At 42.7% G+C, this 20,888-nt stretch overlaps 1 protein-coding gene across 3 annotated transcripts in view; it reads right to left on the minus strand.

Annotated features, from left to right (window-relative positions):
• The window catches only part of epc1a (enhancer of polycomb homolog 1 a), a 109,836-nt gene that overhangs the window by 41,355 nt on the left and 47,593 nt on the right, over window positions 1-20,888 (minus strand). The gene's annotated exons all lie outside the window — the stretch shown is intronic.

Below are 20,888 nucleotides of genomic sequence, written 5' to 3' on the forward strand. Positions count from 1 at the left end.
TGTGTTCTGCCTCTCATTTGTTGATGAAACAAAACCAACATCAACACAATTTACCACCAAGAGCGGATAGTTTAGTCTCACAAAAAGATCTCCGATGTTGTTAGCTACATGCTAATGTGAATGGCATTCTCCATGTATATAGTTAGCATCGAGGCTATTAACGTAGTAACGTTAACGCTAGTAGAAATGGATGAAAACTTTATTCAACAGATTGCAGAATGGGTACAATACAATTAGGGGTGGGAATCACCAGTTTCATCACGATACGATACAGAGTCTTTGGACAACGATACGATATTATTCGATATCACACAGTCTGCCACGATACGATATGATTCAGGTGCCTGCGATCGATATGAGACGATATTATATGCCCATTTAACACAATCAGTAACATTTAAATCAACAAAAAAAAAGGCAATGGAAATATCATTTGACATTTTTATTTTTGAGCTCTTCCAGACATTTAAATGAAAAACAATCTTGTTTTTAATACAAATAGACCTGTTCACTGTTTTTGGTTCATTTTTCTTTTTCTTTTTCGATATTAACTCTTTCCATGCCACTCACGAGATTTCTCGTGTTTTTTTATAGGTGGTTGAAAGCCACTCACGAGATTTCTCGGATTTCTTTTTTTTTTTAGCGATCTGAAATCATATTGCATCACCCGAGCCTACCCGAGTATAGCCGAGCGGCGCCGGCGATCATTGTGGAAAAAAGCGCCCCCTGTCGTCTCCCAGATGACATAAGTGATTTTGGAATGGACTCAATGAAAATGAATGGGGAAAAAAATCCGGTACTCCACATTTTCCAGTCCACTGATCCAGCCGGGGTTACCACAGTTCATTCTGGAACCTCAGATCCCCGCTGATCATGGAGTTCTACTGTATCGCGTTGGATCCATACACGTATCGATTTTTTCGAATGGTGATCAGGAATTGGAATATACCAGTTGGATACCATCTGATGTCAGGTAAGGACTCTATGTTATCAGTGTTAGGATAATCAGAGTAAGTTTGATGAAGTTATAAGCCGTTTTGTGAAATGTCTTCTTTCGGTTTCACTGTAAAAGTCCATGAGGAAATCAACGGGGCGATTATTCGTGCGCGGCTCGAATGTGCTTGCGTGCACGTATAATATTGATCATCTAGCCTTTATTTGAAAACGATTCATAAAAAGGCAGACGAATATCAATGTTGTGGAATATTCCAGTAAAAGGCGATTTTCATAGAATGCTCCAGAATGGGCTGTTTTTTTATCTGAAAACGGGTGCTTTTCTAAATGCTCTGAAACGGAAATGCCGCGATAAAAAAACAATCTGCCTTGACAGCACTGACTGGAAAATAGTCTTTGATAATGCGATGGGCAGATTAGACACATAGCCATAATTTAAAACATAGATTAGGCGATATTAACGTTAACATTGGCGCCGATGGTGGCATTCAGCCGGTAAAAAGGAAAACCCGGCGTGGCGCTCAAAGTGTTAATATCCTATTCACTGTCACAGAGCTGTATTTTGGCTGGAAAAGGCATATTGGGAGTCCGAAGGTGCAGTACCGGCCAGATCCTGTTAGTGGGGCTATCCCGAGAATGCACCCTCCTTCCCAGTCCCCACTTCTCTCTGCCTATGGCTCTGGGTTAGCTTGTTAGCTTACGCTAACGTAACGTTATCTTCAATCTTTAACGCGACGTGGGCATAATGGAGTGGCGAGGATTGCAAAGCAGGTTAGATGCATTGGACCCGTTGCGGAATAAAACAGCAGGGACATGTTTTGGGTCACAGAATAGGCACACTAGTCTTGCTCTAGTGACGCTCTAGACGCTACTGCTGTGTGCTGTTGATCCGAGCCGAGCGGATACGACACATGGGATTTTCAAAATAAGAGTATCGCAATATGAATCGATCTTTTTACGTTGCATCGATCCTATTTGATTATTGATAATAGATCGATATCGATCTGGATCGATGTATCGTCCCACCCCTAAATACAATACGGCTCAATACACACAATTGTTAAGGGTATGCAGACTGTTGTAGTTTGGACTGGGCTGGGCTCCTTATAACAATAACTTAACACATGACATGAGCTTTGTTTAGCCTGCAGCTACAGGCAATCTGAGGAGGACGCAGCTGATATCCTGTATAGCCTCCCCATATGGTGACGGGAGACAGACAGCAAATTATATTAATTATAGCACGATATTGCAAGTGACTCCCAGAAATAGTTCTGATGTTTGGACTAATGGACGGAGTCGAGGTCCAGCTAGGGGAGAATTTGGCGTCGGGCTCTACTGCGCATGGGCATGAACGGCTCCGTATCTGATCTGCGCAAATTACATGGCACTGTTGTCAAAACGAAAACACCCCGTCAGCGTTGTCGCTAGGAAAACACGTTTTCCTGCCAAAGCGGCGTTTCCTTTTAACTTGGACATGCACACGTAATCATTCGAAAATACAACGTTGCTGTTTTTCCCCAGTGTAACCATGGCCTAAGTCCCTGCCTTTCCCCCCCCCCCCGCAACGCGTCCAATACATCCAACATGCTTTGCATCCTCGCAGTGATGCTGATGCTTTCCCAGCGGAACACAAGTTGCTTAATGTTACACAGCTATGTTATGCACGTTAATTAAGCTATGTAACGTTAGAGTGCAGCCCTTTAGCTTTAGCTTGCTAACATTAACACTATGATCGCCGGGAACGAGTTTTCACGTCATTCCGAGCCATGCTCATTCTGCCGAAGACGCCGTAACTCGTCTTTGATGTCAATATTTCAAAAATCTGTCATCGAAATCATATTTCCTTTCCGGAGCCCTGAGACACAGTGCTGATCTCCTCTCAACTCTCTAGCGGTTCAAGAGCGCCATCTGGTGGCCGATCGGCAGATCGACAACCGGATATTAACCGTTGAACCGGTAGTACTCATCCAAATGTGGTCCGGTCACTCGCTATAGCTCCCGCGACTCCATCTTGAAACACTGGATAATAGATTGCTCGCCCTAACTCAATAAACAACGTTATTTGGACGTATATACTATTATACAACCTGGAAATGGATCGGGCATTTCTACATCCCATAATAGAAAAAAATCTGTTCCACGCTCATCTGCCAGCGGCGAGAGGAAGCCACGGTAAGATTCAGCGTTATTTTCTAACGTATTCTATACTAACTGATCTGATGAACATATGACCCACTCTGGATGAATCATCTAACGCTGCCCACGGAATTATAAACAATCCCCCGCCCATCCGGTCATCATCAGATGATGCGTAGAAACTTCTAGAACCACGTCCAGTTGAAACTTTTTATCTCACACAGATTCCTACCAAACTGTATTTGATCATCAATATAATGCATTTAGGGCTATAAATCACGTTCTGAAGAAAGCTGTAGAAAACGATAAAAACATACTTATACTTTAGACCATATTTTAGTATGAATATTTGAATGAAAAAGTTTAACGTTGCTACACCCTGAACAATACATATAGGACATTGAATGGGCCATAATAATGGCAATGTAGCAATAGAATTAAAAAAGTTATAGCCCTGCAAAGAAGGGGAACTTCTCCATAGACAAATAGAGCTGGCGAGGGATGGTAAATTATGAATTTAACCCATGGCGATTAAAGTGTTAAGATACGAGCCGTCGGAACAAAGTTGTTGTTGGAGTGAGGCACAGACGGAAGTGGTTATTTTTAAAAATAAAATACTGGTTTGGGAATAGCACTGCACAAGACCGCAGCAGACTACAGAGTGGCCCGTTCAGCCAAACGCACAATTGGAGGGGGGCTTCCCACTCTCCAAGGCATTTACAACAAGCGGTGCATGGGCAAGACTAAGAGAATAATCAAAGACTCCACCCAAACAACTGCCTCTTTGAACTGCTGTGGTCAGGCAAGCGATACCGGAGTCTCATGGCAAGCACAGAGACTCAGAAGGAGCTTCTATTAGGCTTGGGTGGTATCATTTTTTTTATACAGTCATACCTTGCTGACATCATACCCGGTATGAGTATTATGACTGTATGACTTTCATTTTCACCAGCGGGGGGGGGGGGGGGGGGGGGGGTTGGGCTTAACAATATACATAACGCTTATATTGAAATATGTTGACATTCTTTCAACCTAAAAGTGCACTTTCTTCAACCTCTAACCTAAATTCCATAGCAACCCGTGTTGCCAGTAAGTAAGTAAAAAAAAAAACAGTGCGCACGTTTGAAACAGATATAAAACGAGTCATACGGAACAAATAGCGTATAACGGAGGCTGAAATTAGACCAATGTGAGTCACAAACTCACGACAGTAGTACACAACTACACATACAGATGCATAAAATGTATTATGCATTGATTAAGTGATAATCAAAACCCAGCTTAAGTCGTTAAACCCATGTAGTGAATCGCGAAGCCAATACGCACACACACAGTCGAACTGGAACGGTTTACCAAACATACACTCCCAGCATTCATATCTTATATCCCATCATATCTTATATCCCAGCAACATAACATAACTTACCCAAACCAAGTCCATTTCAAAACAGGAACACGCGTGTGGCTCTGCTGAGCTCTGACTGAGAGAGGGACAGATAGACTGCCCTGCCCTCTGCTGGCGCGTGCTGTGCACTACAGATTTGGCGCACAGTCTGACGTCATGTATTGAGAATCATACCGGCGGGATTTCGAAATATCCTGATATACCGTAATATAGGGCTGCACGATTAATCGTTTTTTAATCGAAATCGCGATTTGGAATGATGCAATTATCAAATCGCCAAGCCTGCAATTAAAAAAACATTTTTTTTTTTTTTTTTAACCAGGAAGTCCCATTGAGATACACGATCTCCTTTGCAAGGTAGACCTGGCCAAGATGACAGCAATAACATTTGCAATACATCACACAGCAATAAAATGTGCGATACATCACACAAGAACATAATAAATGTGCATGTATACAATACATCACATGTCAACACAAAGCAGAATAGTCTACATGATAGTAAAAGTGTATAATACAGGGTAATACAGTAATTTTGCAGTTGGGACCCGACTACAGAAAGCAGCAACATTCTTCTTGTAATTTTTTTTTTTAAATATGTTATAATCGCATCGCAAATCGCAATCGCAATATCTGTCAGAATAATCGCAATTAGATTATTTCCCAAAATCGTGCAGCCCTACCGTAATACCGTCATACCGCCCAAGCCTAGCTTCTATCCCCAGGCCATCAGGATGCTCATAAACAATGATTGCTCAATGAACAATGATTGAACAATGAACAATAACAGGCCATCAACACACCCACAGCACACACACACTCACTTTAAATAAACAACACACTGTAGCACCCACTTTATATTTATATTATTGCTAAGGGAATTGCACATCTCTCATTCCTTATTGCACCTCACCACCACAAGGTGGCACCACAAGCTAAACCTCACCATTTTTGTACCAGATGTACATACTGTATATAGAGGTATACTGAACAATTGTTGTTTACACTTGTTAAAAAAAAGAAAATGTACTAATACTTGTTATTATCTAGCACTCTCGGGAGCAAAACAGAAAGAAACATTTCATGCAACTTATTCTGTATGACAAATAGTGATGCACGATATATCGGCCGCCGATATAATATCGGCCGATATGGCAGTTTTTTTACACATCGGTATCGGTCCGATATCAAGATAGGGCCGATATATAAAAAAAAAAAAAAAAAAAAAAAAAAAAAAAAATACATAAAAAAAAAAATTGTATACATGTTTTGGCCTTAAAGTTTCAAAATATCAGTAATTTCTGAAAATAAGTTACAAAAGTAAAAAAAGTATGCGTTTTGGAAAATAGCTCTTTATTTGATTATCATAAAAAAGTGTTTTCTATACAGAGATATCGACATGGGTAAATATCGGTATCGGCCAGAACAGCAATATTAATATCGGTTATCGGCCACAATTTTCACATCGGTGCATCACTAATGACAAATAATAAAGAAACTTGAACTTGGAGTAAGCCGACCGCTAAAAACAAAACCCACCGTGGCAGCGAGAGCGGGACCACCTAACAAAAGAAAGTTTCGAGAGGAGTGGAAGTTTGGAGCGGTGTTTCAGGAGACTGGCTGGCTACATTATGATGCTGGGCTGTAGTGATGAGTTGTTCTGTGTGCCGCAAGTATGTCAAAAAGAAAAAACAGAAACAACACGTTTGTCATCAATAAATCAATCAATAAATAAATAAATCAATGAAGCTGGAATCCATTCGTGACCATGAACAGAGCCAGTGTCACATTGACATCATGTCTGTGTCCCGGATTCAATCGGAGCCTCTCCTCTCAAAAACAGCCATGCCAGAGCAGAGGTGGAAACTGAGCTACACTTTCTAACAACCTGCCCACTGTACCAAGATATCAGAGACATACTTCCCATGAATTGCAAACACCCAAAGAGAGTTTGAAAACATGACAAATAACGGAAAACTCCCATACCTACTGGGTGGAGTACATCAATGTGCAACTGTACAGAAAAGGACATCCATCCAATGGAATACAACCACCATAAAGGCTGTCAATCATGCAAGTATTCCTGCACTACCTGTACTGTACTGATCTCTGTACATAGACCTGACAAACAAGCACATACATTTAAATACACTTGAAAGACTGCTGCTGTTTGTTAAAAATAATTATCCAATACACGGCAAATAGCTTTTTATATTTAATTATAGTTAATATAATTCATTTAGGACACCAAGTAGAGTAAATCCAGTGCACTGTGGCCATTTTCTTAATCCAGAAAAAACTTTTTTTTTTGTTTAACACAACCTAACCCTTGACCAATCGTAAATTATTTTCGGTTTTGGGGGACCAAGGTTTTCTTTGGTTGACTACAGCCCTAATGTCAGGTAGTTAGTATGCTCCCATAGCTGACAATGAACAATCTGTCAGGTAGTAGTTAGTATGCTCGCATAGCTGATGCTGATAATGAACAATCATGAACAATCTGTCAGGTTAGTGTGCTCCCATAGCTGAAAGCTAAGAGAGAAAGATGAGATAGAGCTAAGAGAGAGCTAACAGAGAGCCGAGAGAGAGATAGAGCTAACAAAGAGAGCTAAGAGAGCTTAAGGAAGAGAGCTGAGAGATATGGCCAAGAGAGAGAGCTAAGATAAAGAGGAGATATAGCTAAGAGATAGAGCCAAGAGAGAAAGCTGAGAGATAGAGCTAAGAGAGAAAGCTGAGAGATAGAGCTAAGAGAGAGCGGAGAGATAGAGCTAAGAGAGCTGAGCGATAGAGCTAAGAGAGAAAGCCGAGAGATAGAGCTAAGAGAGAAAGCCAAGAGATAGAGCTAAGAGAGAAAGCTGAGATAGAGCTGAGATAGAGCTAAGAGAGAAAGCTGAGAAAGAGCTAGGAGAAAGCTGAGAGAGAGCGGTGTGTGAGTAAAGGCAGCAGTGGGTGTTCTTTGACTTTGACTATGTCTAGAGCCATATGGAATCCGCGATCACGGAATCGCGGAATTGAGCAATAAAAATGGAATCAAATATATATTAAAAAAAAATTAACTTTTTTTTTTTTTTACTTTTTTTTTTACTTTTTATGTTGTGGGACTTGTACAGCACTTTGTTCAACTTTGTCAGTGCTGTAAAGTTTAAACCTTTTTAAATCTTAGACAAACAAAACACTTTGCTTTCATGAAATATTGTAAGCAGTCATTTGAGGCTTTATAAAAGCAGCACAATGAACACAAATCTGTCAGTGCCGAGTCCGACCTCATCTTAAATAACAAACAGCATTGCTTGTTGTAGTTAACAAAGAGAGGCAGAGTTGATTTAGCAAAAATATATATAATTTTTTCATTTCTTTTTTAATAATCAAATTTTATTTTCATATTCGAATCCCATGCTCATCGAACGAAGCTTCGAAGTATTTAAGACAGCCCTATTAAATGGACTGTTATATCTTATTAAATTGTGGACATTTATTCATTCCCACTTATTAGACACTATTTCTGATGGTAAAATGAGCGTACAAAGCAAAATACAGAATTCTGAAATATTAAAAAGGAAAAAACGGAATTTGAAAAAAAAATAAAATGGAATTTGGAAAAAAATTAAACGGATTTCATATGGCTCTAACTATGTCCGATATGAGCATTTGTTATGAATTGGCAAAGCACAATGGTAATTTCAATACAGCTCTCGTTTTCAACAAGAGCAAGTGTCATTTGTTCACCTCTTGCGCAACAGAAATTATATTCCGTTCTCACAGTCATGTCATTATAAAACGGAGCAATTAACCGTTTCCCTAACAAGAAAGCCATTGTTGGTACCACACAAAACAAACTAGAAACTATGGATTAGGCATCTTGGATCTGGCCAACAGATTTCATAGTTAACACAATGCCCGCCATCAGCAGGGGGCGCTGAACAGGTCTTTATTCAATGGATCTAGTTTTAGAATGCCAACCTTGAGTCCTAAAACTATTTTATATTATAGCTATGAATCTAATAACGCCATCGACTGCCAGTGAGTTGCTTCTGGTCAACATGTGTTTTTTCATCCGTACATTTCCGTTTTATACCGCTTTGTATTATGGTATGGTATGGTTTGGGTGATTCTTAGTGATGCACCGATGTGAAAATTGTGGCCGATACTAGGCTTGGACGGTATCCTTTTTTTCACAGAGAGAGATGGCGCTGCTCCGACCGGCTGCCTTTCTGTTCGCTCCGTCGAGACTGTTTACTTTTGTTAATATTTATAGTTTTTAGAGTTTTGTTCGTACCAACTAGGCCTGCCGCGATAAGCAATAAATCGATTAATTGCCGCGATAATTAAAATTAATGCAATGATTTTGACGGGCGCGATTAATTGCTATTTGCGCGTTTGTTTTAATGAGGCGGAACCAGTGCCCCTCGTCAGTCACTGTCCGTGTTGGGAGGCGGGCCGCTGGCTTTACTACAGAGCAGAGAGCACAGGAGCTCCGTGGGGCAACGCCACATAGCTTAACTACATTACTCAATAGTGTTGCTCCTGCTCAGTTTTTACGTTTGGCGCCTCCCACTGAGACGTCTGAGCGCCGTGTGACGGGCTATCAAATAGTCATGTGAAAACCGAAAATCATGATCCAATTCTTTAGCGGAGTTCTCACTCGCTGTCTCAGCACAGACATGCAGCGCGCACCGCGCACTGCTGCTGCTGCTCCTACCCCTCCCCACCTGTTTCTGTTTCTGTAACCATGTAACGTTAGTTAGCACTGCTGCTGCTGCTAATGCCTGCATGTAAACAGAGGCTATTGCCTCACCGTGACGTTAGTCTAGTCAGTGTGGGACCTTCGTGAGATAACGTTAGCTACCGTTACAAAATGACCCAGTCAACTATTCACTTAGTTTAATACACGAGGCATTGTGTAACGTTATCCAGCCGGCTAGCTACGGATAGCTCCCGACATCAACAAATCCTCCAGCAATAGTCCAGTGCATAATACCTCCGTTGGCTAGGTAACTAGTCACTACGAAATGTCGCAGTAAACTAAATAGTTCACTGAGGCGTTGTCCCAACGCCATCCAGCAGTAGCTACAGATAGCTCTTGGCATCAATATCCTACAACAACAACAACATGCGTATTCGAGTCCCTGGTTTACATCGCATGAGTGAGGGCTGCTGACTAGGGTCCAGGTGCAGCGCCGGGGAAAAGTCTAAAACACCGGAAAAGACGGAGCGGTGGGCTTCAAAATAAAAGTTTGGGGAAATAAATGTCTCAAAAAAAATTTCTCTAACCGGTCGCAATAATATCGCTTATCGCGATATTTTCGGGGGCAATTAATCGCCCAGCAAAATGTGTTATCGTGGCAGGCCTAGTACCAACTGTTGGTGCATTTAATGTATATGACCGTCAGTCACTCATAGACATTGGATTACGGGAAACTTACCAACTGGATTACTCACTGGACCAGCTTTCCGAACCGCATCAATGGCCTGAAGAAATTCTCCGGAGATTAGGACCAGATCCTTTGTTCCTAGATCCCAGGAAAAGAGGACCCAGACGACGAGGAAAGAGGGCTGGGATCCGTAACAGGCTGAGATCCAGACGCCACCGTACACCACTGCCCAGTATATTGCTAGCCAATGTACAATCAATTGACAATAAACTGGATGACATCCGAGCAAGGATTCAATATCAAAGAGACGTTAGGGACTGCAACGTCCTCTGCTTCACCGAAACATGGCTCACACCGGAGGTTCCAGACCACGCAATTCAACCAGCAGATCACTTCTTTATCCATCGCAAGGATCGGACATCAGAGTCCGGTAAACAACGTGGAGGAGGTATTGCCTTCATGTTTAACAAAAATTGGAGCGATCCAACTAACGTGAAGGAATTATCCAACCACTGCTCCCCAGAACTGGAATATATAACCATCAAGTGTCGTCCTTTCTTCCTCCCGAGGGAGTTAACGGCGATCGTCCTGATCGGAGTGTATATTCCACCGCAAGCCAGCAACAAGGTTGCGCTCTCCAGACTCCACGACGAGGTAAATAGAATACAAGTGGCGAATGTTAACGCCGCCATTTTAGTGCTGGGAGATTTCAATAGCGCCAATCTGAGAAAGGTATTGCCTGACTTCTATCAGCATGTGACTTGCAACACCAGAGGCGGTAACATCCTAGATCACTGTTACACGCAATTTAAAGGTGGCTACAAGGCTCATTCTGATAGTGGCTTTGGTAAATCAGATCACGCGTCCATCTTTCTTTCACCAAAGTACAAACAGAGAATTAAAAGTACTCCCGTAGTCTCGCGAGAGGTGCAGAAATGGGATTTGACGTCAGAGGAGACGATCCGGTCAGTGTTTCACTACACAGACTGGAATGTGTTCCGCGACACAGATAACATTAATGTCTACACGGAGACAGTGCTGGACTATGTTTGTACTAGGGTGAAAGAAACAATCCCCACTACGAAAATGAAAGTTTACCCAAATCAAAAACCCTGGGTAGACAAATCCGTCCGTGAAGCTCTGAGAGAGCGCACCAAAGCATACAACGACGGCCTAGTGGCAGGCAACATGAATGACCACAAGGTGGCGCGATACAACGTAAGGAGGACAGTGTCAGAGGCCAAACGGCGCTACAGGGATAAAATTGAACTCCAGTTTGAACAAGCTGACTCTAGAGCTATGTGGCAGGGGCTCAAAACGATGACAGACTACAAAGGCGCCTCCCTCAAACTGAACAGTGACATCTCCTTAGCAAATGACCTCAATACCTTCTATGCAAGGTTTGATGCTGGTAATAACAACACCAGCTCACAAGCCTCGGCAATGGGGGGGGGGGGGGTCGGCTGCTGATGGAGGCGCAGTGTTCAGGGTAACAGAGCATGAGGTGAGGCGGACCTTTAAAAAAGTGAATATCAGGAAGGCAGCAGGTCCGGACGGCATCCCCGGCCGCGTCCTAAAAGTCTGTGCCGACCAACTGGCCACAGTATTCACTGACATATTTAACCTGTCCTTAGAACAGGCTGTCATCCCCACCTGCCTGAAGAAGTCCACTATTATCCCTGTACCCAAAAAATCCAAGCCTGCTTGCCTCAACGACTACCGCCCTGTAGCTCTCACCTCCATAGCCATGAAGTGCTTTGAGAAGCTAGTAAAGGGCTACATCTGCTCCTCCCTCCCCATCAACATGGACCCCCTGCAATTTGCATACCGCCCCAACAGGTCCACGGAGGACGCCATATCCCATGTGCTGCACACAGCAGCATCACACCTGGACAAGAGGCAGGGGAACTATGTGAGAATGCTATTCATCGACTACAGCTCGGCATTCAATACCATAGTCCCCTCCATACTCATAGCCAAGCTCAGGGACCTGGGCTTGGGCTATGACCTCTGCCAGTGGGTCTTGGACTTCCTGACTGGCAGACCCCAGGTGGTGAGAGCAGGCAACTGCACCTCCTCATCCATCACCCTCAACATAGGGGCCCCCCAGGGCTGTGTTCTGAGTCCCCTCCTCTACTCCCTGTACACACACGACTGTGTGGCTCAGCGGAGTAGCAATACAATCATCAAATTTGCTGACGACACAGTGGTGGTGGGCCTGATCTCTGCCAACGACGAGAGGGCCTACCTGGAAGAGGTCAAGGTCCTGGCGGGATGGTGCCAGGAAAACAGCCTCTCCCTGAACGTCAGCAAAACAAAGGAGATGATTGTGGACTTCAGGAGGTCGGGGTCAAGGACTACAGCCCCCTCAGCATCGACGGGGCACCGGTTGAGAGAGTCAACAGCTTTAAGTACCTCGGAGCCTACATATCCGAGGACTTGACATGGACCACACACATTGACAGTGTTGTGAAGAAGGCACGACAACGCCTCTACTTCCTCAGGCGCCTAAGGAAGTTCCAAGTCAGCCAGAAGATCCTTAAGAACTTCTACTCATGTACAATAGAGAGCATCTTGACCGGCAACATCACCTCCTGGTTTGGGAATAGCACTGCACAAGACCGAAGCAGACTACAAAGAGTGACACGTTCAGCCGAACGCACAATTGGAGGGGGGCTCCCCACCCTCCAGAACATTTACTACAAGCGTTGCAAGGGCAAGGCTAAGAGAATCATTAAAGACTCCAGTCACCCGAACAACTGCCTCTTTGAACTGCTGCGGTCAGGCAAGCGATACCGGAGTCTCAAGGCGAGCACAGAAAGACTCAGAAGAAGCTTCTATCCCCAGGCCATCAGGCTGCTAAACGAACAATGAATGAACACTACACAACAACAACCACCAAACGCACATAGCACACACATCCACACGCACACACTCACTTTAAACAAACACACTGTAGCACCCACTCCACACACTTTATAGCACACACCCACTTTAAACAAACACACTGTAGCACCCACTCCCCACACTTTATATTTATGGATGAAGGATTGCACTACAACTCGTACACCTTACTGTAAATTGTACCTAAAATTGTACCTCATCCCATTTCTGCTTTGCACTAGATAGTACTGTACATTAGTACACTGCATAGTATTGTGTATTGTATATTATATGGTAACTCAGAACATTGTACATATGTCTATACCGAACACTGTGACCTCATTTTTCTTCTTCTAAATTCATGCTATATTATGTTATTATATACTATCTTGTCTAGCACAGTCTCTGGAGCGTAACAGTAAGAAGCATTTTGTATGAAAGTATTCTGTACTTCTGTATGACAACTATTAAAGAACTTGAACTTGACACCGGCAAACCTTTATGATATAATACCCCGGTGCACGGTATTTGATGGTATGACTTTCATTTTCATCAGCGGGGGGGGGGGGGACCCGTTGTTACCAAGTAAACAAATCATTGTCAGCTCTCAGAATGATAGTCCCGCACCGGTAGAAGCCTGCACCGTTTTAGCGTTAGCATCTAGCCATGGCAGACTATTTGATTCCTTAAGAGCTAGAAATTGCCTGGGTTTTGGTGATATACATTTACATTTACATTTAGTCATTTAGCTGACGCTTTTATCCAAATCGACTTACAAGTTCTGTACGACAGCTCCCGAAATGCTCCCGTTGTTTGCCTACTTCTATGTGCAGTGAAAACTACTCGAATGCTTTATAACCTAGTCATTGATTTAGTTCAGGGTAATCTAAGATTAGCCGCAGAGCTAACGCTAGTTAACGTGAGCTAACGCTAGTTATTCAAGCTCAGTAGCTCACAGAGAGAGATAAACAGCTGACAGCGGATAGTACAGGACGGTACAAATACAATAAAAATGCGGGTGGGGGCTGTTGTGTAAACCTTGTACTCTTTAGCTCACATATAATAAGAGACGGATTATTTGCTTGCTCCACCAGTTATTCCACAACAACACACCAACTCTCGCCACAACGCTTTACGGTATTTTCACAGCACTGTCGCAACATTACCGTAAAACGTGAACACCGTTGTGACCCACTCGCTCCACTAGAGCGGTATCGCCCTCTGCTGGCGCGTGTGTGCACTACACTCAAAACTCCCGTTTCACTGTTATAGAAACTGAAGTGCATCTGTGATTTTGACGGTGACGGACGGTATTGAAAATCAATACCGTCGGTATTTCTAAATACCCCGGTATACCTTAATACCGTCATACCGCCCAAGCCTAGCCGATACCGATATTAATATTGCTGTTCTGGCCGATAACCATATTTACCAATGTCGATATCTCTGTATAGAAAACACTTTTTTATGATAATCAGATAAAGAGCTATTTTCCAAAAACGCATACTTTTTTTTCTACTTTTGTAACTTATTTTCAGAAATTACTGATATTTTGAAACTATTTAAGGCCAAAACATGTATTAAAAAAAATATATATATATTTTTTAAATATCTGCCCAATCTTGATATCGGGCCGATACCGATGTGTAAAAAAAAAACTGCCATATCGGCCGATATTATATCGTGCATCACTATTCTGAGTAATTCCAGGAAAAGACGAGAAAAAGGCATTTTAGTGTAATCCAGTTATCACGTTGTAATTTTTCGGCTGATTATCTAATCCTGAAATCAACGCTTGAGCATCATCATTATGTCTCCTTGTGCATACATGAAATGGCCCTCGTAGCGGGGCCCTCGTAGTTTTGATATATTGAGCTTTAAACTAGGGATGCACCCAACATTCGGCCACCGGATATTATCGGCCGAAAATGGTTAAAACAGCTCTTTCGGCCGAAAGGGTTTTAGCACCGAAAATATATCACAGAATGTCAAAGAACAGGGATACGTAACGTTCGTAACCGAAAGTGTTGTTGTGATGACGTAATCAAAACGTGTAACGTGAGCAGCTTGGCAACTCTTCCTGCATTCTGCAGCCTGTGATAACTAACTCCTCTTGGGAGTTGCGCTGTTTCTATGTAAACTCCGCGACCGCGAGCAACGCATCCAATAAATGAGTCTTTAACACGCTTTATATCCTCGCCATTACTATATGCCTGTCACGGTTTAATTTTTTTTAACTAACGTTAGCGTTAAGCTAGCTAACGCTTCCATTCCTCGTTGACCCGTCTCTCGTAAGCCATGTCATCCCCCGCTAAGAGTCATGGGAGATGTAGTAAATACAACAGTCCTGTGTGTGTGTCTTTATGCAGATCGTTATGCAGTTTTAAAGCACCTTGGTTTTGTTCTGAATGCACTTTGTTGTAGTTATCCTACAGAGAAAAGAAAATGCACTTGACTTTAATGCACATTTTGTTGTATGCAAAGAGAAAATGTTTAAATTGTACAATCTTTCAGCAGTCAGTCTGGAATTAATGTATGCATTCAAAAGTGCTGAATAAATGTTTTATGGGCCCATAATAGTGATTATTAATATTATTTAAGTTAAGTTTTGCCATAATCACGTCTTTTGCCATAATCAGGTAGCTGGAAAAAAAAAGAAACATATATATTTATATTAATCATTTTCGGCATTCGGTTTCCGGCATCGGTTTCGGCCAAGAATTTCCCATTCGGTGCATCCCTACTTTAAACTTTAATTAACAGGGCTCTACAGTGCGACCAAATTGCTCGCATATGCCCCTAAAAATATGTGTGTGCGAACCGTAAAAATCAATTACGCGCACGCTGTGCGAGTACAGATTATAGCCTCTCGTCTTTTTTTTCCTCCGCCGCAAGATTGTTAAAAAACTACAAGTCCCACATTGCACTCAAGCCAACGGTCCAATCACAGTAGAGTGACGTGACTGGTTTCATGAGAAAGAAAGCAAATGACCAATCGGAAGCTCTCATTTGGCTTGTTTACTTCCTGAAACGCCACCATTGCGATATGCAAGAGTTTCCCCGAGACATGTAACTTCTAGTCTTATCTAGGGATATACCAGTTCCGTTGGGAACCGGTTCCTAATTGGCCGATGCCTGGAACCGTGTGGCTCCTGTGACTTTCGATTCCCTTATCGCTGCCTACAGTTGCGCAATAACGTTACGTTAGCATGTAGCCATGGCAGACTCTATTTGATTCCTTAAGGGCTCGAAATTGCCTGGGTTTTGGTAATATGCTCCCGAAATGCTCCCGCTGTTTGGCTACTTCTATGTGCAGTGAAAACTACTTGAATGCTTTAGAATCTAGTCATTGATTTAGATCAGTGTGAGCTAAAATTAGCCGCGGAGCTAACGTGAGCTAACGCTATTTAATCAAGCTCACAAAGAGAGATAAACAGCTGACAGCGGATAGTACAGGTACAAATACAATAAAACAGCAGGTGGGGGCTGTTGTGTAAACCTTGTACTCTTTAGTTCACATATATTGAGAGACGTGAGTGCTTGTTTACTAGTCTCTGTAAGCCAGGAAGAGTGGTGCAACATACAAATGTGTCCGTGTAGCAACACAAGCCAATACTTTAAAGGACAGGGGCCCGGGGAGGGAGCTCTCTCTCTGTGTGTGTGTGTGTGTGTGTGTGTGTGTGTGTGTGTGTGTGTGTGTGTGTGTGTGTGTGTGTGTGTGTGTGTGTGTGTGTGTGAGAGAGAGAGTGTGAGTGAGAGACAGAAGTCAGAGGAATAACAACCTGTTATTCAATAGATTAAATTCGTAATAATAATAATAATAAAAAAATAAATACATTTTAAGAGAATCTCAAATACATTATTTTATTTAAGTGTAGGCTATAGTTAATGTTTTATTTTTTACAGTTTTTGTATTTTTCTGACATGGGGGCTCAACAATAAATGACAATCAGAAATGTCAAGTTGCATGTTGTTATTCTAACCAGTTAAAACCCGACGCTCTGCATCTTCTGGCCGCCTCAGACCTACTCCTATCCGAGCTCCGGGAGGGTCATCAAAGAAAAGTCGCCTATTCTCAGTCCTTGCCCCACAATGGTGGAATGAACTACCCACCCCAGTTAGGACAGCCGAATCACGTCCAATCTTTCGCCGTCGACTAAAGACGCACTTCTTCAACCATTATCTGAATAAAAAAAAATATATCTAACCCTAACTAACCGTACTGTCATGCACTTGTCCTAATAAACTAACCTACACTGTAGCACTCAACACTTTGATGAACATTGTTGCTCAGCTGATAGAGTTGTGCCCTTCCTGATGGCTTGTCGTACAGAACTTGTAAGTCGCTTTGGATAAAAGCGTCAGCTAAATGACTAAATGTAGTTCTGTTGCATTTCCAATTTATTTATTTAAATTATAAATTGATCAGGTATCGATAAGGGAATCGATAAAGAATCGAATCGATAAGCAGAATCGATAATGGAATCGTATCGATAAAATCCTATCAATTCCCATCCCTAGTCTTATCAAATACAAATATATTTTAGAACACCTAGATTTAGCAATAGTAATATAACGTTAATGCAACAAAACGAATGCCTTGCTTTGTTAATCATAACGTTGATGCAGTAGCGTATGCCGTTGTGTTGACTGTAACGGACATGATAACAACATAACACTGTGTACACATTCAAATTGCGTTAATCGATTCTAACATTTTCAAATCGATGCAGTTGAATTTCCCCCTTAGGATCGATGCATTGTTACACCCCTACACCAAAGTAACTGGCCCACTGTGTGTGTACTAGGCTTGGGCGGTATCACTTTTTTCATACCGTTATACCTTGATTATATAATACCGCGGTGTACGGTATTGAACGGTATGACTTTCATTTTCATCAGCGGGGGGGGGGGGGGGCAACCCGTGGCAACCCGTGTTACCAAGTAAACAAGTCGCGGAGATGGCCAGCTAGCCCGCAGCATCCGAGTGCTACTATCATTAGCTCTCAGAATGGTAGCCAGGAGCCCCGCAACACCCTAGTACTAGTAACGTTAGTATTGTGTATTCAAAAACGCACCGGACTGCGACGTAACGTTTTACCGTTTATTTGCTTGTTCCACCAGTCCACAACAACACACACTCGAGTCGTTACCACAACGTTTTACGGTATTTTCACAGCACTGTCGCAACATTACCGTAAAGCGTGACCACCGTTGTGATACACATACACAACAGTTAGCTCTCAGAACAGCCAGTTAGCCCGCAGCAACGGTAAGCGTGTCTCGACTCCTGTGTACTCCTCCTGTGTATAGAGAACCAGCTGCCTCGCTCCACTAGTGACTCGAGGACTGGTCTCGCCGTCTGCTGGCGCGTGTGTGCAGTGCACTACAACCAACCACTATTAAAACAACGTTTCACTGTAATATAAACTGAAATGGATCTGTGATTTTGACGGTATTGATTTTCAATACCGTCGGTATCTCTAAATACCCCGGTATACATTAATACCGTCATACCGCCCATGCCTAGTGTGTACAGCTAACTTGGCTAGCGTTATGAACAGCAGAGGTGGGCAATAGGGTCCAGCTGCAGCACCGGACGGCCGGAGTGCAAGCGGTGTGACGTAATTGGCAGACTCGACTGTCAATCAATGGTCTACCTGACACGCAAACTCAAAAACAATGTTTCTGTACTGGAGGTGTACAGTATTTCAATAGTGGAGGTGTACAGTATTTCAATAGGCAACCCTGAAAGGATTATTTATCTAGAAGAGCAACACTAGCCAAAACATAGGCATTGTATGCATAAAAGGGGCAAAAGCTAAAGTTAAGTGACTGTTACTTTTGTAGCAGTAGTTTGATTTGATAGTTTATTTGATAGGGACAGCACATGTTAATGAACATCAAGTACAAAATACAAAATGTAAACATGCAGGGTTGTAGCAAGAGCTAATTTACACACATGCACGCACAGTATAAATATACATTAAAAAAAAAAAAAAAAAAAAAAAAAAAAAAAAAAATCTTTTACTTGAAATATTTTCACTGCTCCTAAATATTTTTGGGTGCTCCTAAATTTCTTTGTGTGCTCCTAACTTTTCTCATTTAGGAGCACCTGTGCCCCTAGTGAAAAAGGTTAGCGTAGAGCCCCGATTAAGTATATTTTTTTGGAACTCACAACACGCAACCTAAAACCCCTTCATCTCCCAAACCGTTCCTGCAATTGTTTTATGTTGCATGATGATCATGAACACATTTATTATGTATTGTATTTTTTATGTTTAAATATCAACATTATCTGCCCACCCTCAGTACATTTACTATCAATATAATATACTCTGACTTCATCTGATCTTTCCAAACGCACACACACACAAAGAAGGGAGAATGCCTGCCTGAAGTAAATCCATTTATCGCACAGACCGATGTTGCTGTAGCACGTGCAATATATATCTCGCACTGTACAGCCCTGATAGCTAATAAAAGAAATAACGATCATAAAAACGAGTGAACTCGTTATTGCCGTTATTCGATTGGCGGGCAATAACGAGTTAACTCGTTCTTGGCGCAGAATGTTTTGTCATTGCAAAACAAGCTAGACTTTTCCGCTCAGCTTCTTGTTAATATTCTGCACTGACACAACAGCCACCGACTCAGTCCTGGAGCGCTCATGAATCCATTTATACAACACCATTTCTAATCGACTCCCCCAAGCCGCGAGAACGGGAATTAATGTATTCTAATAAGGAAAGTGGGTCTGAATGCAGAGGGCTCGTTTGATTTAGCAGCAGCATGGGGAGGGGGGGCTCAGTCTGAAGGAGAGCCACCCCGCATTCTGAAATGCCCCCATTGGAATGGGAGACATGGTGGCCTCGGATGGCTTCTTAAAAGTCAAAAATTGTCTCACCTTCTTCGAATGAGGCACATGCAAGCATGCGCAAAATCAATGAAACAATGGCAGCTCACATCATTTCATGCATGGAGACATTTTCCAATTAGGTCCTCCCCGCCGGTACGCTTGAAGCCTTTTTACAACGCATCCGCGTTTCCGGGTTCCCGTTTTGCGCTCTGATTGGCCAGGTCATGTGACATGAGTGCCAATCGTGGGACGGCAAGTTTCTACACTGGTTAAAGGATAACTCCACTATTTTGGGAAATTAGCTTATTTAACATCTTCCCTGGAGTTAGACAAGAAGATGCATACCTTTTTTGTCTCTGTGCGTGCATTTTAGCTTTGGGAATAGATGCTCCGTTAGCATAGCTTAGCTTCATCACTGGAAGTGAGGCAGGACAGTAGCCTTACAGTGCCTTACAGTGTATTGCAAGGTCTGACATTGACCAAACTTGATATGCATGACCTTGGTGGGCTCTAGGTCAACTCCTGAAAAGGGGGTCAATGTCAGACCTTGCAATCAAAAGTTAGGGGCGCACTGAAATTATGGCAAGGGTTATTAGCCCCCTAACTTTTGATTGCAAAGTCTGACATTGACCCCCTTTTCAGGAGTTGACCTAGAGCCCACCAAGGTCATGCATATCAAGTTTGGTCAATGTCAGACCTTGCAATACACTGTAAGGCACTGTAAGGCTACTGTCCTGCCTCACTTCCAGTGATGAAGCTAAGCTATGCTAACGGAGCATCTATTCCCAAAGCTAAAATGCACGCACAGAGACAAAAAAGGTATGTATCTTCTTGTCTAACTCCAGGGAAGATGTTAAATAAGCTAATTTCCCAAAATAGTGGAGTTATCCTTTAAGCTTAGGCACTCTTCGAAGTTGGTTACGGTTAGAGTTTGTCTTAGAGCGTGACGGCAAGTTCTTTCGCCGGTTAAGCTTAGGCACTCTTTCGAAGTTGGTTAAGGTTAGAGTTTGTCTTAGAGCATGGCGATAGAACGGCAGGTAGTTTGCAGGCTGTTCGACGCGGAAATGGGCAAACACGCTATTGGGCGCACATGTCACATGACCTGGCCAATCAGAGCGCCGGAAAGCGGATGCGTTGTAAAAAGGCCACACACGCCGCCGGTACACACACATTCTGTGAAGACTACTCAATTCAGCTTTCAAAACAGGAAGCTTTAGAAGGGGTGCCAAGGAGAGAGGAGAGAGACAGTGCTCAGACGAGGTCGCAGCAAACGGCC

Source organism: Notolepis coatsorum (genome assembly GCF_963971535.1).
Source record: "Notolepis coatsorum genome assembly, chromosome: 12".
Lineage (NCBI taxonomy): Eukaryota > Metazoa > Chordata > Actinopteri > Aulopiformes > Paralepididae > Notolepis > Notolepis coatsorum.